Source organism: Sus scrofa, chromosome X (assembly GCF_054392235.1).
Source record: "Sus scrofa isolate SSC_HxYL_T2T_F1_AM1 chromosome X, Sscrofa_HxYL_maternal_Yorkshire_Landrace_v2.0, whole genome shotgun sequence".
NCBI lineage: Eukaryota > Metazoa > Chordata > Mammalia > Artiodactyla > Suidae > Sus > Sus scrofa.
This window is the reverse complement of record NC_139401.1, coordinates 86469674-86490037: the sequence shown is the minus strand read 5'-3', so window position 1 is coordinate 86490037 and position 20364 is coordinate 86469674. Positions and strand designations below refer to the sequence as shown.

Below are 20364 nucleotides of genomic sequence, written 5' to 3'. Positions count from 1 at the left end.
TTTCTTAGGTCAGTCACCCAAGACAATAAAAATTTTAAAATTAAAAAAAAAATGGAACCTAATCAAACTTACAAGTTTTGGGCAGCAAGGGAAACCTTAAAAAAAAAAAAAAGACAACCTACAGAAAACAGAATGGGAGAAAATAGTTGGAAATGATGCAACCAAAAATGTCTTAATCTCCAAAATATACAAACAAGTCTTACTTACAACTTTTAACTCAGTAACAAAAAAGCAATCAACCCAACTGAAAAATGGGTAGAAGACCTAAATAGACACTTCTCCAAAGAAGACATAGAGATGGCCAGTAGGCACATGAAAAAAATGCTCATCGCTAATTATTAAAGAAATACAAATTAAAACTACAATGAGGTACTGCCTCACATCAGTCAGAATGCCCATGTTTAATAAGACTACAAATAACAAATGCTGGAGAGGGTGTGGATAAAAGGGAATCCTCCTACACTTTTAATGGGAATGTAAATTAGTACAAACACTATGGAAAACAGTATGGAGGTTCCTCAGAAAACTAAATATAGAACTACTATATAATCCAGTAATCTAACACCTGGGCAGATGTCCAGACAAAACTATAATTCAAAAAGATACATCCACCCATATGTTCATAGCAGCACTAGGTCACAATAGCCAAGACATGGGAACAACCTAAATGTCCATCAACAGGTAGATTAAGAAGATGTGGTATATAAACACAATGCAATACTACTTAGCCATAAAAAAGAACAAAATAATGCCATTTGCGGTAACATGGATGGAACTAGAGATTCTCATACTAAGTGAACTAAATCAGAAAAAAAAAGACAAACACCTTATGATAGCACTTGAATGTGGAATGTAAAATTTGGCACAAATAAAGCTATCTGCAGAACAGAAACAGACACACAGACATAGAGAACAGACTTGTGGTTGTGAAGGGGTGGTGGAGTAGGATGGACTGGGAGTTTGTGGTTAGTAGATACAAATTATTATATTTAGAAAGGATAAGAAACGAGGTCCTACTGTACAGCACAGGAAACTATATCCAATCTCTTGGACTAGTCCATGATGGAAACTAATATAAGAAAGGGAATGTATGTATATGTATGACTGGGTCAATTTTCCATGCAGCAGAAATTGGAACAACATAGTAAACCAAATATACTTTAATAAAAAATAAAAATTAATATATTATCTCTTAATGTTACTATTCATATACATATAACACTTAGGACCAAAAAATGCCTTTTTCACTTCATCAGACACATACTAATATGATACAAAGAAGATTAGCAAGTTCTGTATTCAAGGATGATATGAAAATTAATTAAATATTTCATATTTGTGGGAATAAAAGAAATAATAGAATATTGTGATAATATAAATAAATATATAAAATAATACATAATATAAAATACAAATATATTATATAATATAAAATAAAGAGTAAAATGAAAAAGGAAGATTAAACAGTTGGGTTAAATATAAAACCAATAGTAAGATAGTAGATAAAAACTAAATATATCAAAAATTACTTTAAATGCAACTGATAGCCTAAATAAAAGACTAAAATTGTCAAAATGGATTAAAAATTATATGTTTTTTAAGTGGAAATCAAGGGGCCCTTAAATATAAGGATTCATTTGTTCAAAAGTAAAAAAGCTGGTGTGAAAGACATACCATGTAAGCAGTAATCAAAATAAAACTGTTATAGCTATAATAATATGATGAAAAATATGTTGTGGCAAGAAACATTACTGGAGAAACAATTGGCCTTGCATAATAATAAAAAGCCAGTCCAAAATCCCACCTGAGAGACATTCCGCAAATACCTCCTGACCAGTAGTCCTCAGAACTTTCAAGTTCATCAAAAACAAAAATACAAAGTTCCCTGGTGGAGGAGGCAGAGCAAGATGGCAGAGGAGTAAGAGGTTGTGCACACCTTCTCCCACAAACACATCAAAAAAACACATCTACATGTAAAACTACTCGCACAGAACATCAGCTGAATGCTGGCAGAAGAAGTTAAACCTCCAAAAAGGGCAAAAAACTCTTGATATAACTGGGTAGAACAAAAGAAAAAAAGAGAGAGAAAAGGTATCAGGATAGGACTAGCATTCCCAAGAGGGAGCTGTGAAGGAGAAAAGGAACCCATCCCCTGGGAAGCCACCTAACTGACGAAAGATTGGCTGAGTTGGCAGGACCTCAAAGTCACCAAGAAAAGCATAGCAGCTGGACTGAGAACAGCAAAGCAGAGTGAGAGCCGCACAGATCATTTGAACCACCAGCCTAAACACCATAGCCTGAGACACTCAGGCAGAGGCTGGGCGCTGAGACTCAGGCTCTGAAGGTCAGTCCCAGAGAGAGAACTGGGGATGGCATGAGGGGCTAAGGAGCAGTGTGCCATGGGCTAAGGAGGGGAACACCATGGCAGAGGGAACCCAGGAGAAGGTCCAGCCCTGCAGGAGAGACAAGGTGCCATTGTTGGGGAGGGCAGAGGAGGAGGGGTGGACCATCATAGGAAACTCCCTGGGCTGGAGCATGTGCATGCCCACAGACTTAGAGGGCTGGGTGGCTCTGTGGAGGCTACAGGCAGTAAGAAGCCCCTTGCTCATTTAAGGGAGATTAGGTGCTTCTTGTGCAGGCTACTGGTGGCCAGGCACATTTTGTGTGGGCTGAGGGCATAAGGGGGCTAAGTGCGATGTGGTGCCTCTTAAACTATCCACAGGTAGCAGGGACAGATTGCAGCAGCCATCTCAGAGGCCAGAGAGAGCCTTGGCTTGCCATCACAGGGGTCCTGTGAGTGGGCTCCACCAGCGACCCCAGTCACCTCAGGGGCTGCCAAAAAAGAGGGCATTGCAACCAAGCACCATACACTGTTGTTCTCACTCCCCTGGAAACACACCCATTTTGGAGCTGCCAATGCTCTGGGTGACCCCCAGACACTAGGTCACTGTTCCTTCCTAAGACCCTACAACTAAGAACAAATGGTGCATCACCTCCTGAATGGGCTAAGTGGGACAGGTTGCTTCTTGCGTGATCTGCATCTGGCAGGGGGAAACCACCGCAGTTATCCCTGATTCCAGAGGTGGGCAGGGTGACTGCCATTGGAGGTATCTGAATGAAAATCACTTGTAGCCCCATTCATCTAAAGAGAACCACAGAGGAGGGCATTGTGACAGAACACCACCTGTTGGTGCTCTCCTATCCCCAGGAACACACCCACCCTGCTGTTGCCACTGCCAAATGTTCTGGGCAGTACCCACACACCTGATCGCTGTCACTTCCCAGGATCCCACAACTAGGAGCACCCTTTACAACACCTCATACATGGGCTAAATGAGATGAGTTTCTTCATGCATGGTCTAAAGACGGTCTAAAGGTGGTGGGGGCAAACCACTGCAGTTATCACTGACTCTAGAGATGGTCATGGCCTGCTCCCAATAGGGGTCCCTGAACAGACACCACCTGAAATTCCAATCACCTCAGAGGAAGGCATTGCAATCAAACACAAGTTGTGGTTGCTCTCACTCCCCTGGGAACTCACACATCATGCCGTTGCTATTGCCAAATGCTCTGGTCAACTTGAAGATTTGCCTAGAGCTTATTACTACTTCCCAGGGCCCTGCAGCTAGGAGTAGTCTGTGCCAACTTCCTGCAGGTCCTTGCTGCTATTGAGAACCCAACGACCAGACACTGACTGCTGGCACTACCCATTGCCTCCATCTTCCTGCAAACACACCAAGCATCCTGGAAACAACAGTCTGCTCACACCAAAGAAACAGACAACAAATATTCAAAATCCTGCACCAAAAATAAATAGTAACCCCCCCCCCAAAAATACAAAGGGGTATTCTTGCATAGAAGTAGCTTTACAGGACCACAGTTTGGCTTCCCCAAACTCACAGAAAAAGAAATAAATGAGCAAGATGAAGAAGCTCAGAAACCATTGCCAGTTAAAGGAAGAGGAGAATTCACCTAAAGCAGACAACAATGAAACAGACCTCTGCAGTCTGACAGACACTGAGTTCAAAAGGGAGGTATTGAAAATACTAGAGAAATTAAGAGGGGACATGAACAGTAATGCAGATTCCTTTAGAAAGGAACTAGAAAATATAAGAAGGAGCAAAGAAAAACTGGAAAATTCATTTGCAGAGATACAAACTGAGCTAAAGGCACTAAAGAGCAGAATGAATAATGCAGAGGAACAATTTAGTGACATGGAAGATAAAATAAGCAAAATACACAATCAGGACAGCAGACAGAAAATTAAATGAAAAAATATTAAAGCAATACAAGAGACCTATGGGATGATATAAAGCAGGCCAATCTATGCATAATAGAAATTCCAGAAAGAAAAGAAGAAAAGGGGGCTGAAAATATATTTGAACATATTATGGCTGAAAACTTCCCAAGTCTAAAGCATACTGATACCAAGATACAGGAAGCACAGAGGACCCCAAACAAACTGAACCCAAACAGGCCCACACCAAGACATATTATACAAAAAAATGGCAAAATTTAAAGATAAAGAGATGTCTCTAAAGGCAGCAGGAAAAAAGCAAAGCATTAATTATAAGGGAACCCCCATAAGGCTATCAGCTGGTTTCCCTACAGAAGCACTACAGGCCAGAAGGGAGTTTCAAGGTATATTTAAAGTGCTGAAAGGAAAAAAAAATTGTAACCTAGAATACTCTACCCTGCAAGAATATTGTGTAAATTAGAAGGGGAAATAAATAAATTCCCCAACAACAACAACAACAAAAAAAAGCTAAAAGAGTACAGTAATACTAAACCCATTTAAAAGAGTACAGTAATACTAAACCCATTCTAAAAGAAATACTGAAAGGGCTTAACTAAATTAAAAAAAAAAAGAGAGAGAGAAGGAAGAATTAGGATGGAGGAAACCACAATTGGAAAGCAGTCACTTAAATAATCCAGCATACAGATCTAAACATGAAGATGTTAAAAAAAAATCAAAATCATACAATGTGGGGAAGGAAAGCAAGAAAATGTAGATTCTATTTTTTATTTTAATGATGTGTCTGAGCCTATATGACTATTAGGCAAAAGCAAGCAGATATAAGAAGGGCTTAAAAAAATCAAAACCAAACATTACAGTCACAAAAACTGAAAAGAAAAGTACTCAAGCATAAAGCAAATGGAAGCCATCCAACCCCCCCAAAAAAGAAGAAAAGAGAAACGTAGAATCAACTGGAAAACAAGGTTTATAATGGCAACAAATATGTATCCATCAATAATCACCTTAAATGTCAATGGCCTAAATGCTCCAGTCAAAAGACACAGAGTGGCAGATTGGATAAAAAAGCAAAAACCCTCAATCTGCTGTCTACAAGAAACTCACCTTAGAGCAAAGGACACATGCAGTGAGGGGATGGAAAAGATATTTCATGCCAATGGACAAGAAAAGAAAGCAGGAGTTGCAATACGCATACCAGACAAAATAGACTTTCAAATGAAGGCCATAAAGACAGACAAAGAAGGATACTATTTAAGGGTTAAAGGATCCATTCAAAAAGAGGATATTACAATTGTTAACATATATGCCCCAAATAGGAGCACCGAGACACCTAGAACTAATACCAACAGATATAAAAGGAGAAACTGATGGGAATACAATCGTACTAGGAGACTTTAACACCCCCCCCCCACAAAAAATGAACAGAACCATTAGACAAAAAATGACTAAGGCAACAGAGATCCTGAATGACACAATAGAAAAGTTAGACTTAATTTATATTTTCAGCACATTACATCCAAAAAAAATTGGAATATACATTCTTCTCAAGTGCCCCTGGAACATTCTCAAGAATTGATCACATACTGGGGCACAAAGCTAATCTCAACAAATTTAAGAATAAAGCAGTTATTTTAAGTATCTTCCCTAACCACAATGACATGAAACCAGAAATCAACCAGAGGAAAAGAAATGAGAAAAAACTTAGGATATGGAGACTAAACAATATGCTACTAAAAAACCCATGGGTCAATGAGGAAATCAAGAGATAAATTAAAAAATACCTTGAGAAAAAAGATAATTAAGACACAACAACTCAAAATCTATGGGACGCTGCAAAAGCAGTGCTCAGAGGGACGTTTATAGCAATACAGGCTTTCCTCAAAAAATAAGAAAGATCTCAAATTGACAACTTAACCGACCACCTAAATGAATTAGAAGAACCAACAAAACCTAAATTCAGCAGAAGGAAGGGAATCATAAAGATTGAAGAGGGCATCAATAAAATACACATTCAAAAAAAATTGAAGAAATCAATAAAACCAAGAGCTGGTTCTTTGAAAAGGTAAACAAAATTGACAAACCTCTGGATAGACTGAATAAAAAGAGGAGAGAAAAAACCCAAATAAACAAAATAAGAAATTAGAAGGGAAACAATATGGCGGAAGAGTAGGGGGACACGCTCGCCCTCTCCCACAAACACAACAAAAAAAAAAAACACATCTACAGGATAAATGTCTCGCACAGAATAGCAACCAATTGCTGGCAGAAGAGCCTAAACTCCAATAACAGCAAGAGGGATCCCACACCCTGGAAAGTCACCTACTCAGGGGAAAGATCAAATGAACCAGAGGAATCTCCAGATGCAGAGAAGGGTGTAGCAGTAAGTTGGAATTCTGAAAAGCAGATCGAGAACTGAATGGACCATCTGAATTATGGGCACAGTCACCAAAAATTGAGACGCCTGGGTGGAGGCTGGGCACCGAGACCTCGGCTCTGGAGGTTAGTCCCCGGGAAAGGGCTGGGGATGGGGTGGGGTGGAGCGGAGACTGCTTGGGAGGTCTAGAAACCAGTCTGTCAAGTTTGACGGGGCAGAGACTGCCTGGGAGACTAGAAAACAAAGCTGTCACAGAGGAAGGGAGCAATATTCTAGGGGTGGGGAAGTGGAAAGCCACATCAGAGGGAACCTGGGAGAAGAGGCTGGTCTGTGCCCATGCAGGGGAGGGGAGAGAAGAAGGGGTGGGTCCCCATAGAACACCCCCCACGCCACAGCAAGCTTACAGGCCTGCTAGCTAGCAGAAAGCTGTGCTTCCCAGTGAATCCCCTCCCCCCACCCCCACCACCCCCTACCCACTCGTGGGACCAGGGGCTGCCTGCCATCCTCAACAATTGCTTGAGGCCAACCACCACAGGGGCTGTACCTGCACAGGCTTGTTTGTTCTTTGGAAGGGCTACACCCCCACAGAGCAGCACCAAACACCACCAGCCCCCAAGAAAAGGCCTGCAGCCCAGAAAAGCTAGAAGAAGCCTGGCCGGGCCATGAAAAGATCTGCCTAATTCTTGGATTGTCTTTCTGAGTCAGGCTGCCCTGGGGAGGAGCCTCTGGGTTTTCAGCAGCCCAGCTAGCCACCCAAGCCCTCAGGGGGTGCCAAGCTCTCGCGGATCAGCTACAAAGGACTGCCAGCTCCAGGCAGGACCCCCTACAGCCCAGAAAAGCTAAAACAAGCTCGGCCAGACTGTAAAAAGATATGCCTACATTCTCAGGCTGTCCTTCTGAGTTGGGCTGCCCTAGGGAAGAGCCTCCTGGGTTCTCAGTGACCCAGATAGCTGCTCCAGCCCTCAGGGGGTGCTGCACGCCTGAGGAACAGCTGCCCAACACCGCCAACCCCCTGCAAGAACCCCACAGCCTAAAAACACCAGAGCAAGCACTGCATGACCAAGCGAAATCTGCTACCATCGTGGGGTGGACCTCCCAGTCCTGTCTGCCCTCAGGAAGTCCTCCTTTGCTTCAAAGAAACACTGTTAGCCCCATCAACACTCCAGAAAAGCCACACTGCCTCAAAAAAGATTGACCAACAACGCCAGGCCTCAGGAAATATTCCACGGCAGTGACAAGGCAAACACTGCCCGATAACAGAGAGTACAACTCCCTCAGGAGAAAGAAAACAACAAGCCAGATGAAGAAGCTGAGAAACCACCTCCAGTCAAACCAACAAGAGAACTCACCTAAAACAGTCAACAATGAAACAGATCTCTGCAGTCAGACAGACCTGGAGTTCAAAAGAGAAACAGTGAAAATACTGAAGGAATGAAGAGAAGATATGAACAGTAACGCAGATACCATCAGAAAGGAACTAGAAAATATAAAGAGGAGCCAAGAAATACTAGAACATTCATTTGCAGTGACACAAACTGTGCTAAGGGCAGTTAAAACCAGAATGAATAATGCAGAAGAACGAATCAGTGATATGGAAGATAGAATAATGGGAATCACTCAATCCAGTCAACAGACAGAAAACCAAGTGAAAAAAAAAGAAAGCAATATAAGAGACCTATGGGATAATATAAAGTGGGCCAATCTACGCATAATAGGAATTCCAGAAGAAGTAGAAAAAGATAAGGGGATGGAAAATATATTTGAAGAAATTATCGATGGAAACTTCCCAAACCTAAAGGATACTGGGTTCAAGATACAGGAAGCACAGAGGGCCCCAAAGAAATTGAACCCAAATGGACCCACACCAAGACACATCATAATAAAAATGGCAAAAGTTAGTGATAAAGAGAGGATCCTAAAGGCAGCAAGAGAAAAGCAGAATGTTACCTACATGGGGAACCCCATAAGAATATCAGCTGATTTCTCTACAGAAACTCTACAGGCCACGAGGGAATGGCAAGAGATATTTAAAGTGCTAAAGGGGAAAAATATGCAACCTGGAATACTCTATCCAGCAAGAATATCATTTAAAATAGAAGGGAAAATAAAAATTTTTTCCAACAAACAAAATCTAAAAGAATACAGCAACACAAAACACAGGTAAAAAGAAATACTGAAAGGGCTTCTCTAAACCAAAAAGAAAGGAAGGAAAGGGAAGAAAAAAGAAAAGAAAAAAAAAAGAAGAAGAGGAAGACCTAGGGCTGAGGAAACTGCAATCAGAGAGCAGTCACTCAAACAAGCCAGCATACAGATTTAATCATGAACATGCTTCAAACAAAATAAAATTAAAAAGAAAAAAATAAAAGAGTCATCAAAACCATAAAATGTGGGCAAGGGATGTTAGGAAGTAAATAACCCTTTTTGTTTGTTTGTATGTTTCTCTTCTTAATTTTAATATAGTAATGAAGTGTTTGAACTTACAGGACCATCAGGCTAAAACACACAATTATGGGAAGGGGTTAGCATACTTAAAAAACAGGGCAACCACAAGCCAAAACCAAATATTGCATCTGCAAAAAATGAAAACAAAATACACTCAAGCGGATAATAACAGGAGACCATCCAACCTAAAAAAAAAAAACAAAAAACAAAAACAAAAAAAAAAAGAAAGGAAGAATGGAGAACCATAGAATCAACTGGAACAAGAGGTTCAAAATGGCAATAAAAAATCATCTATCAATTATCACCTTAAATGTCAAGGGACTGAATGCCCCAATCAAAAGACACAGAGTGGCTGAGTGGATAAAAGGCAATAACCTTCAATATGCTGCCTACAAGAAACTCACCTTAGGACAAAAGATACATATAGATTGAAAGTGAAAGGGTGGGGAAAACTATTTCACGTCAATAGACATGACAGAAAAGCAGGAGTCGCAATGCTCATATCAGACAAAATAGACTTTAAAACAAAAGACATAAAGAAAGACAAAGAAGGACACTACTTAATGATTAAGGGATCCATCCAAGGAGAGGATGTTACTATCGTCAACATATATGCCCCAAATATAGGAGCACCCAGATACATACAACAAATATTAACAGACATCAAGGGAGATATTGATGAGAATACAATCAGAGTAGGAGACCTAAATACCCCCCTCACATCAATGGACAGATCCTCTAGACAGAAAACCAATAAAGCAACAGAGATCCTAAAGGAAACAATAGAAAAGTTAGACTTAATTGATATCTTCAGGACACTACATCCAAAACAATCAGAATACACATTCTTCTCAAATGCTCATGGAACATTCTCAAGAATCGACCACATATTGGGACACAAAGAGAACCTCAATAAATTTAGGAGCATAGAAATTATCTCAAGTATCTTCTCTGACCACAGTGCCATGAAATTAGAAATCAACCATGGGAAAAGGAAAGAGAAAAAACCTACTACATGGAGACTCAACAACATGCTACTAAAAAACCAATGGGTCAATGAGGAAATCAAGAAGGAAATTAAAAACTACCTTGAAACAATTGATAATGAAGACACAACCTCTCAAAATCTATGGGATGCTGCGAAAGCAGTGCTCAGAGGGAAATTTATAGCAATCCAGGCCTTTCTCAAAAAAGAAGAAAGATCCCAAATTGACAACTTAACCCTCCACCTAAATGAACTAGATAAAGAAGAACAAAAAAGTCCTAAAGTCAGCAGAAAGAAGGAAATGATAGAGATCAAAGAAGAAATCAATAAAATAGAGACTCAAAAAACAATAGAGAAAATTAATAAAACCAAGAGCTGCTTCTTTGAAGAGGTGAACAAAATTGACAAACCCCTGGCCAGACTCACTAAAAAGAGGAGAGAAAGAACCCAAATAACCAAAATTAGAAATGAAAAAGGAGAAATCACAACGGATACAGCAGAAATACAAAAACCATAAGAGAATACTATGAACAACTGTATGGCAACAAGTTTGACAATCTGGAAGAAATGGACAATTTTCTAGAATCTTACAGCCTGCCAAAACTGAATCAAGTAGAAACAGACCAACTGAACAGACCCATCACTAGAAATGAAATTGAAGAGGTCATAAAATCACTCCCTACAAATAAACGTCCAGGACCAGATGGCTTCACAGGGGAATTCTATCAAACATATAAAGAGGCATTGGTGCCCATCCTCCTTAAACTCTTTCAAAAGGTTGAAGAAGGAATACTCCCAAAGACATTCTATGAGGCCACCATCACCCTCATTCCAAAACCAGACAGAGATACCACCAAAAAAGAAAACTATCGGCCAATATCATTGATGAATATAGATGCAAAAATTCTCAACAAAGTCTTAGCCAACCAAATCCAACAACACACCAAAAAAATTATACACCATGACCAGGTTGGGTTCACCCCAGTTTCACAAGGATGGTTCAACATACACAAATCAATCAGCATCATACACCACATTAACAAAAGAAAAGTCAAAAATCGTATGATCATCTCAATAGACGCAGAAAAAGCATTTGACAAAGTCCAACATCCATTCATGATCAAGACCCTCGCCAAAGTGGGTATAGAGGGAACATTCCTGAATATAATCAAAGCCATTTATGACAAACCCACAGCAAATATAATCCTCAATGGGGAAAAACTGAAAGCCTTCTCACTCAAATCTGGAACAAGACAGGGATGCCCACTCTCACCACTGCTCTTCAACATAGTTTTGGAAGTCCTAGCCACAGCAATTAGACAAACAAAAGAAATAAAAGGCATCCATATAGGAAGAGAAGAGATCAAACTGTCACTGTATGCAGACGACATGATACTATACATAGAAAACCCTAAGGACTCAACCCAAAAACTGCTTGAACTCATCCACAAATTCAGCAATGTAGCAGGATATAAGATAAACATTCAGAAGTCGGTTGCATTTCTGTATACCAGCAATGAAACATTAGAAAAGGAATACAAATATACGGTACCTTTTAAAATTGCACCTCACAAAATCAAATACCTCGGAATACACCTGACCAAGGAGGTAAAGGACCTATATGCCAAGAACTATAAAACTTTAATCAAAGAAATCAAAGAAGATGTAAAGAAATGGAAAGATATTCCATGTTCCTGGATTGGAAAAATCAATATTGTGAAAATGGCCATACTACCCAAAGCAATCCACAGATTCAATGCAATCCCTATCAAATTACCCAGGACATTTTTCACAGAAATAGAACAAACAATCCAAACATTTATATGGAACCACAAAAGACCCAGAATCGCCAAAGCAATCCTGAGAAACAAAAACCAAGCAGGAGGCATCACTCTCCCAGACTTCAAGAAATACTACAAAGCCACAGTCATCAAAACAGTGTGGTACTGGTATCAAAACAGACAGACAGACCAATGGAACAGAATAGAGCACCCAGAAATAAACCCTGACACCTATGGTCAATTAATCTTTGACAAGGGAGGCAAGAACATAAAATGGGAAAAGGAAAGTCTATTCAGCAAGCATTGCTGGGAAACCTGGACAGCTGCATGCAAAGCCATGAAACTAGAACACACCCTCACACCATGCACAAAAATAAACTCCAAATGGCTGAAAGACTTAAATATACGACAGGACACCATCAAACTCCTAGAAGAAAACATAGGCAAAACACTCTCTGACATCAACCTCATGAATATTTTCTCAGGTCAGTCTCCCAATGCAATAGAAACTAGAGCAAAAATAAACCCATGGGACCTAATGAAACTGACAAGCTTTTGCACCGCAAATGAAACCAAAAAGAAAACTAAAAGACAACTTACAGAATGGGAGAAAATAGTTTCAAATGATGCAACCAACAAGGGCTTAATCTCTAGAATATATAAGCAACTTATACAACCCAACAGCAAAAAAACCATTCAATCAATGGAAAAATGGGCAAAAGACCTGAATAGACATTTCTCCAAAGAAGATATACAGATGGCCAACAAACACATGAAAAAATGCTCAACATCGCTGATTATAAGAGAAATGCAAATCAAAACCACCATGAGATACCACCTCACACCAGTCAGAGTGGCCATCATTAATAAGTCCACAAATAACAAGTGCTGGAGGGGCTGTGGAGAAAAGGGAACCCTCCTGCACTGTTGGTGGGAATGTAAACTGGTACAGCCACTATGGAGAACAGTTTGGAGATACCTTAGACATCTATACATAGAACTTCCATATGACCCCGCAATCCCACTCTTGGGCATCTATCCGGACAAAACTCTACTTAAAAGAGACACATGCACCTGCATGTTCATTGCAGCACTATTCACAATAGCCAGGACATGGAAACAACCTAAATGTCCATCGACAGATGATTGGATTCGGAAGAGGTGGTATATATACACAATGAAATCTACTCAGCCATAAAAAAGAATGACATCATGCCATTTGCAGCAACATGGATAGAACTAGAGACTCTCATCCTGAGTGAAATGAGCCAGAAAGACAAAGACAAATACCATATGATATCACTTATAACTGGAATCTAATATCCAGCACAAATGAACATCTCCTCAGAAAAGAAAATCATGGACTTGGAGAAGAGACTTGTGGCTGCCTGATGGGAGGGGGAAGGAGTGGGAGGGATTGGGAGCTTGGGCTTATCAGACACAACTTAGAATAGATTTACAAGGAGATCCTGCTGAATAGCATTGAGAACTTTGTCTAGATACTCATGTTGCAACAGAAGAAAGGGTGGGGGAAAAAATGTAATTGTAATGTATACATGTAAGGATAACCTGACCCCCTTGCTGTACAGTGGGGAAATAAAAAAAAGTATTGAAAAAAAAAAACTACCATGAGATACCTCCTCACACCATTCAGAATGACCATCATCAATAAGTCCACAAATAACTAATGTTTCTTTTTTATTGTTTTTGAAATCCACTCTTCCTTCCCTAATTCTCCTTTCTCTGACTACTGTTTACAGGACCATCATTCTCCATGTTACCTAGAGTAATTCATGATTCCTCGCTCCATCTATATACTGCACAGTCAAGAAATCAGCATGTCTCTCCTATTTTAACTATTCAATATTCTCTTCCCATTAAAATCCAGAGTCACCAGAAAATTATAATTCAGTTATCTCTTGTCTGAAATACTGGAACCATGTCACAACAGGTCTACCTGCTGTGTCTCTTCCCTTCTAATTCTCATGTCACAGTGGTGCCAAAATCTTCCCAAAGGAAAGCTGCCAATCTCCCTTTTCAGCCCTATATACTCTACATCTGGGTATCTCAAAATGTGGTCCATGAACAATATACATCAAAAACCACATTGCTAGTCTCCACTATGGTACAGAATCTTTTTGTGTGAAGCCTGAGGATCTGAATTTAACAAGCTTTCCAGGTAATTCAGAGGAAGCATTTTTAATGTTTGAAACCCTATTCCTTTCAATAGAAATTGGCCTGTTTCTTTTATCAAATAATTGGTAGTGCAATTGTATAAAACTGTCAGAAATTCTTAAGCTGCTACTAAGAAGATGGGTAGAGGGTATTGATGAAGCAAGCTTAACAAGAAAGATGGCAAACCTTTGGCTTTGTTGGCAATAGATTCTGAAGTAAAAACCATTTATCAAGATTAAAATGAAAGAGCTGGAAGGGGCCAAGAGGAGAGGAAGGTCTCAGGCAAGTAAACTATTCTGGTGACTTTGAATTTGCATACTGTTCTTCCCCCTCTTTCTTTTTTTCTTCTTTCTCTTTCTTTCTTTCTTTCTTTCTTTCTTTCTTTCTTTCTTTCTTTCTTTCTTTCTTTCTTTCTTTCTTTCTTCCTTCCTTCCTTCCTTCCTCCTTTCTTTCTTTCTTTCTTTCTTTCTTTCTTTCTTTCTTTCTTTCTTTCTTTCTTTCTTTCTTTCTCTTTCTTTCTTTCCTTCCTTCCTTCCTTCCTTCCTTCCTTCTTTCTTTCTTGTCTTTTTAGGGCCACACTTGTGGCATATGGAGGTTCCCAAGCTAGAGGTCTAATCAGAGCTACAGCAATGTCAAATCCGAGCTGCATCTGGCAAAGCCAGATCCTTAACCCATTCGGTGAGGCCAGGGATCGAACCTACAACCTCATAGTTCCTAATTGGATTCATTTCTGACAGAAACTCCATCTTTCTATTCTTTCTAATTCAAGTAAGCCATTAGGGGAGATGTCGATTATATAAAAGCAACTGACTTTAAAGGGGCCAGTCAGAAATATGTTAATTTTAAGACATTGATACAGATTAATTAAATTTGGCAATCTTGGTGAGAAAAAGGAAGACAGATTTTTCTTGAGCATGAATAAGGTAACAGCCTGCCATCCCATCAGAATTGAGATCAATGCGAGTTAGTAACTACTCATCTCATTTTTCTAAGTGGCTTTTTATCCCTTGAGGTTCTGTAAAAATAGCTTTTGGTAGTGAGATGACACATGTGTTAGATGATTACGTTTCTCATTAGTTAAATATTTTTTCAAAAGAAATATACTCAAAAATGTATATGAGAAATACATATGAACTATGTACCTATCTCTTTAGGTATATTTTAGGACACTATAAGTGACCAAGAATAAAATATATGCAGTTGAGTTGTATATCACCTGCAAATGAAAGTAAGCACACAGAATATAAATCATCTGCCCCAATGTTGGGCTATCCCTTGAAATTAATAAGTTATATACCTTCTATCCCTGCCCAACTTACTGTCCACCAATTGCTCGGTCAGTATTGCTACCTGGATCTCCAATAGTCTTCTGAAACACAATATCCAAAATAAATTTTAAATCTCTGCCCTCCGTTCCTCCAACTGAAATTTGCTAGTCTCCCAATCTTCACCATCTTAGTAAATAACACCAGTTGCTCAGGCTTAAAACCTTAAAAGTTTTCCTTGGTTTATTTTTCTCTTTCCCCATACTTATCAGCATGTCCTGCTAGCTCTACCTTCAAACTTATCCTGATTCTGATCATTTCTCACAACCTTTACTATTACTACCCTGGATTCAATCACTATCAGCTCTTGCCTATAATAAGCAATATCTCTGTTTGTACTCTTGTCTCTTATGATTTATTTTTTTCACAGTACCTAGGTTAGCCACAGAAGCTAGAGCCTCAGTTATATCATGTCGCTCCCTGCTTTAAAACCTCCAAAGATTTATCACCACGTATAGAATGACACCCCAGGTTCTTGTCATGGCTGACAAGTCCCTGGCTACCTACCTCCCTGAACTTATGTCTCTCCACTCTTCCCCAATATTCACTTACACATCTACACCTGTTTTCTTTGTTGTTCCTGAAACATTTCAGCAAGATCCTCCTTTAGGATTTTCATACTTGTTCTTCTCTATGTTTGGAAAACTCTACCCTGAGCGACCCATGGCTAGCTACTTCAACTCACCTAGGTCTCAGCTCAAAGAGGCCTTCCCTGACTATTCTATCTAGAATAGCATTTCTGTCCCTCTCTTTCACCCTCCCTTACTTAATATCCTTCATAGCACTTGTTATACCATATATTTACTTATTCTTTGCTCTCCACCAAAATTAAGTTCAACGAAGACAGGGATTTCATCCATTATGTTCACTGCTATGACCCCATCACCTAAAACAGAACCTAGCATACAGTATATGCCCCAAAATACTTTATGAAAAAAGAAGTTAGGATAATGCAAGCTAGTTGTTAGAAGAAAAGAATATATTTATTGTAAATAAACAAATAAATTAATTAATAATCAAATATAAAATATTGCCGCTATCATTTCCTTGGTAAATAATTTTGAGTAACATAGAAAAATTCTGCCATTTAAATTTTCATGTGTTTATTACTTACTTCTTTATCTATATTTTGAGAAAAAAAACCATGTCATACTTTTTCGTATTTACATTTCTGGGTGCCTTGAATACAGGAGACACTACTTAAACTGTTATTTCCTGAATCCTATCACGTTATTGATTTTGAAATACTCCATACTGATTAACTATTTCCTTTTATTGGACTAGGCACAAGTGGGAATGAAGCACTACATTAGTATATATATAACTTTTAGGTTATGTCCAATTTGCAGAAATTTTAAACTGAATGTGCTGACAAGGAAATATGGTAATGGTTAATTAATGGGTATTAAGGATCCTTATTAAACTTTTATGTTCTTAGGGTGTTTGTATTCTCCTATATGAATAAAAATGTGTCAGTCTATCATGTACAGATACACATGGAGAGGGGATAGGACAGGAGCATTGCATCCAATTCACTGGAGGCAGTATTTATTATATATCTTTTCCCCAAATTCAGCAGTTAGTCATGAGATTTCATAGGCAGGAGAGAGGGGTAGGAAAGGTTCAGTCTACTTTAATTCTTAGAGTCATTGACTACACTATTCAAGTCACTGAATTATTTGTATTTTGAACTTTCAGTGTTAACACAAAGAGAACAAGATTTCAAAGTTTTGCACTTATTATACTGTTGGTACTGCCCTGATTGTGCAGCAATATTAGGCTGGTAACCATAAAAAGGATCAAAATTGGAACTGATAAATAGAATCCTAAGAAATGTTTTGAGAAGATGAGGTCTGATCTGAATTCTGATTGCCACCTGCTGTGTGATTTAGCTGAATACAAGACCAAAAATCTCTAAAGATAATATCTGACTATAATTTTGATAACCATCATCTGGATATTCTATGTAAATATAGTTAAGTGAAATATTTCCTTGGCAGTTTCAATCCTGACAAATAAAATAAGTAGTTTGAGTATTAAGTTTCAGGTAGCTCACTACAGCCCTATTGGCAACCTGAAAAAAATATGTACATATAATTTCCTACATCTCATATTCATGATATACTATATAAAGCAACTCATGCCATAAGCACTGTGGATGTTCACTCATTAGCAGCTTCTTTGATTTTTTTTAACATAAAACAGTAAAATAACCATTGCCAAAACTCAAAAGTTATTATTGGCATACTCTGTACAGAAAAGCATTGCTTCTAGTATAGAAACAAGCTATTACATTACAGTAGTAACTAAAAGATTGTGGTACTGACACAGAAATTGATAAATAGACTCAGACTCATAGTACTGATTTCGGACTACCAAAACATACCTTCATAATAAATGAAAACCAATATATTGGTTCAAATCAGTGGGGAAATTAATTTAAGTTAGTGCTAGTGTTATTGCCTTATAACAGAGAAGAACAGATTGAGATCCATACATTTTACCATATGTAAAATCAACACCAGATGGTGAAAGACTACACTGTGAAAGGCAAAATTTGGAAATGATTAGTGTAGATTAAGTGAATATTTTTTAATATCAGCATGGAAAATAATTTCTTAAATGAGATGTAACATTTAGGGATATTTGATTGATTTAACTTGATCAAAATTAAATAATTGCGTTCAATGTAAAACACCATAAAACAAATTTAATAGGCAGGTGAAAAGACTAGGAAAATATGTTACTAAAATATTTATTAAACAAAAACATAATAAAGAGGACTTGCCTAACTTCACAAATAAAGAAATGCAACTTAAAACAATGAGAAAGTACTCTATATCCATCATATAACAACAGTAAAAATTCAGGTACTATCAAGTGTTGGTGAAAATGTGGATGATATTCATGCAATGATGGTGGGAGGATAAATTAATGCAGTTGTTTTGGGGAACAATTTGTAAGCATTTAGGGAAATTAAGTTTGCACATAACATTCCTGGATATATCTTTAAGATAAACTCTTCTGTAAAGGTAAGTAGAGAGAAGTTTCTGTGAGGATGTTCATCATAGTACTGTTTATAATAACACAGAGTTAGCAACAACTAAATTATTAAATAACAACTAATATATTTTTAAAATTTTCTTTTTCTGCTCATTTCTCACAAACAATCCTGAGTAATATCCTCTTAATCTTCTTGACACTCTCCTTCTTATATACTGCTTTCATAAGCAGCCTCACATGTCTACCCATGTCTTGGACAAAAATCTTCAATAGAAGTTAGGCTGAATCAAATGTTTTGCCAAACCTTTATCTTTCAAACTGAAAAAGGCACTCAGCCATAGGCATAGAAATATGCTTATGCGTGTTCTAAGAGTGCTTTTTTCTTTTTTTTTTTTAGGGCCTCACCTGTGGCATATGGAAGTTCCCAGGCTAGGGGTCGAATCTGAGCTACAGCTGCCAGCCTGTGCCACAGCCACAGCAATGCTAGATCCAAGCCACATCTGTGACCTGTACCACAGCTCACAGCAATGCTGGATCCCCAACCCACTGAGCAAGGCCAGGGATCAAACCCACATCCTCATGGATACTACTTGGATTTGTTTACACTGAGGCATGATGGGAACTCCCTAGGAGTGCTTGACGACAACATAACTCTGTCATAATACATAACTACTAGTCCTGCTAAATCAAGAAGAATGGCAGACACTCTATCTGGAAAGTAAGGACTCTTTTTTGCTTTTTGTTTTCATGTGTTGCTAAATGATCACTGAAAAGACGGAAAAGCATCTTCAGAGAGGCTGCCACAATTGGGCTGCTTAACAAACCATCCCTCAAATCAGTATATATATAATTTACAGCTGCACCTTCAGCTTATCTGGAAATTCCCAGGCTATGGGTTAAATTGGAGGCACATCTGAGGCCTACACCAAAGCTCATGGCAATGCCAGATCCTTAACCCACTGAGAGAGGCCAGGGATCGAACCTGCATCCTCACAGACACTGTCAGATTCTTAACCAGCTGGGCCACAATGGGAACACAAACTTTGTATTTTAAAACAAAACTAATATACTCCCATGGATCTGCAGGTTATCTTAGGTGGCTTTTTCTTCAGGCTATAGTGGCTAAGGCAATTCTGCTCTCATTGAGCTGTCCGTATCTGTGGATCAGCTAGGAATTAGCTGATCTAAGCTGGAATTGGCTGGGCTCAGCAATGTAGGTCTTCTTTAATATGCAGTTTACCGAGTCCATTGTGCAACTCTGACCCAATTGCCCCTCATTTTCCTTGGATCAGTAAGTTAGGTGGACATGTTATTTTCATGGTGTTGGAGAAATATATGCCAGTGTACTGAATTTTCAAACACATTCCAAACTCTTTTCTTGCATCATACACTCTAACATGAAAGCAAGTCACAAGGCCAAACACAAAGTCAAGGCACAGGGAAACACACTGCAGCCATAATAAAGTAATGGCAAGATGTAGAGACAGGGGCCAAAGAACTGGACCCCAAAATTCAATCTACCACAGCATCTACTATCTGGCAAGCCATAAGGTGATTTAAAAATAGGCAGTAATACATAGTGGCTACCAATCCTGGAATAACATAGATCAAGTACCTTACACAAATGATCTAATTTAACTCTTATAAGCATCCTGCAAGATAGATATCATATTCATTTCATGTTGGGGCTTGAATCCAGGTCTGTCTGACACCAAAACCCACACATGTTTTTCACTATAAATGTTGCCTTTACAATACACAAAACTGTAATAGAATATAAAACACACATATAATTGCTTGGAAGTATTATGAAATGCAGGGAGTACTGGTATTGCAGGGTATTTACTGGTTGGATTTATCTGTACTGAATGAATAAAATAGACACTTGGTTCCCAAACCTTGCTATGCATCAAAATCACCTGCAGTGGTATTTTTCTTTCTCATTCCTTCTTTTAAAATAGAATCCCCCGATCCCACTAGAAACATACTGAATTACAATATTTAAGGTGGAGCCAAGAATTTAT

At 38.7% G+C, this 20364-nt stretch overlaps 1 non-coding gene across 1 annotated transcript; it reads left to right on the top strand.

The window, feature by feature from the left end:
- The first annotated feature begins 1237 nt into the window (after positions 1-1237).
- On the top strand, positions 1238-1340 carry LOC146394696 (U6 spliceosomal RNA). The gene has a single exon (XR_014835918.1). It is a non-coding gene; the product is annotated as a U6 spliceosomal RNA (small nuclear RNA).
- The last annotated feature ends 19024 nt before the right edge of the window (positions 1341-20364 follow it).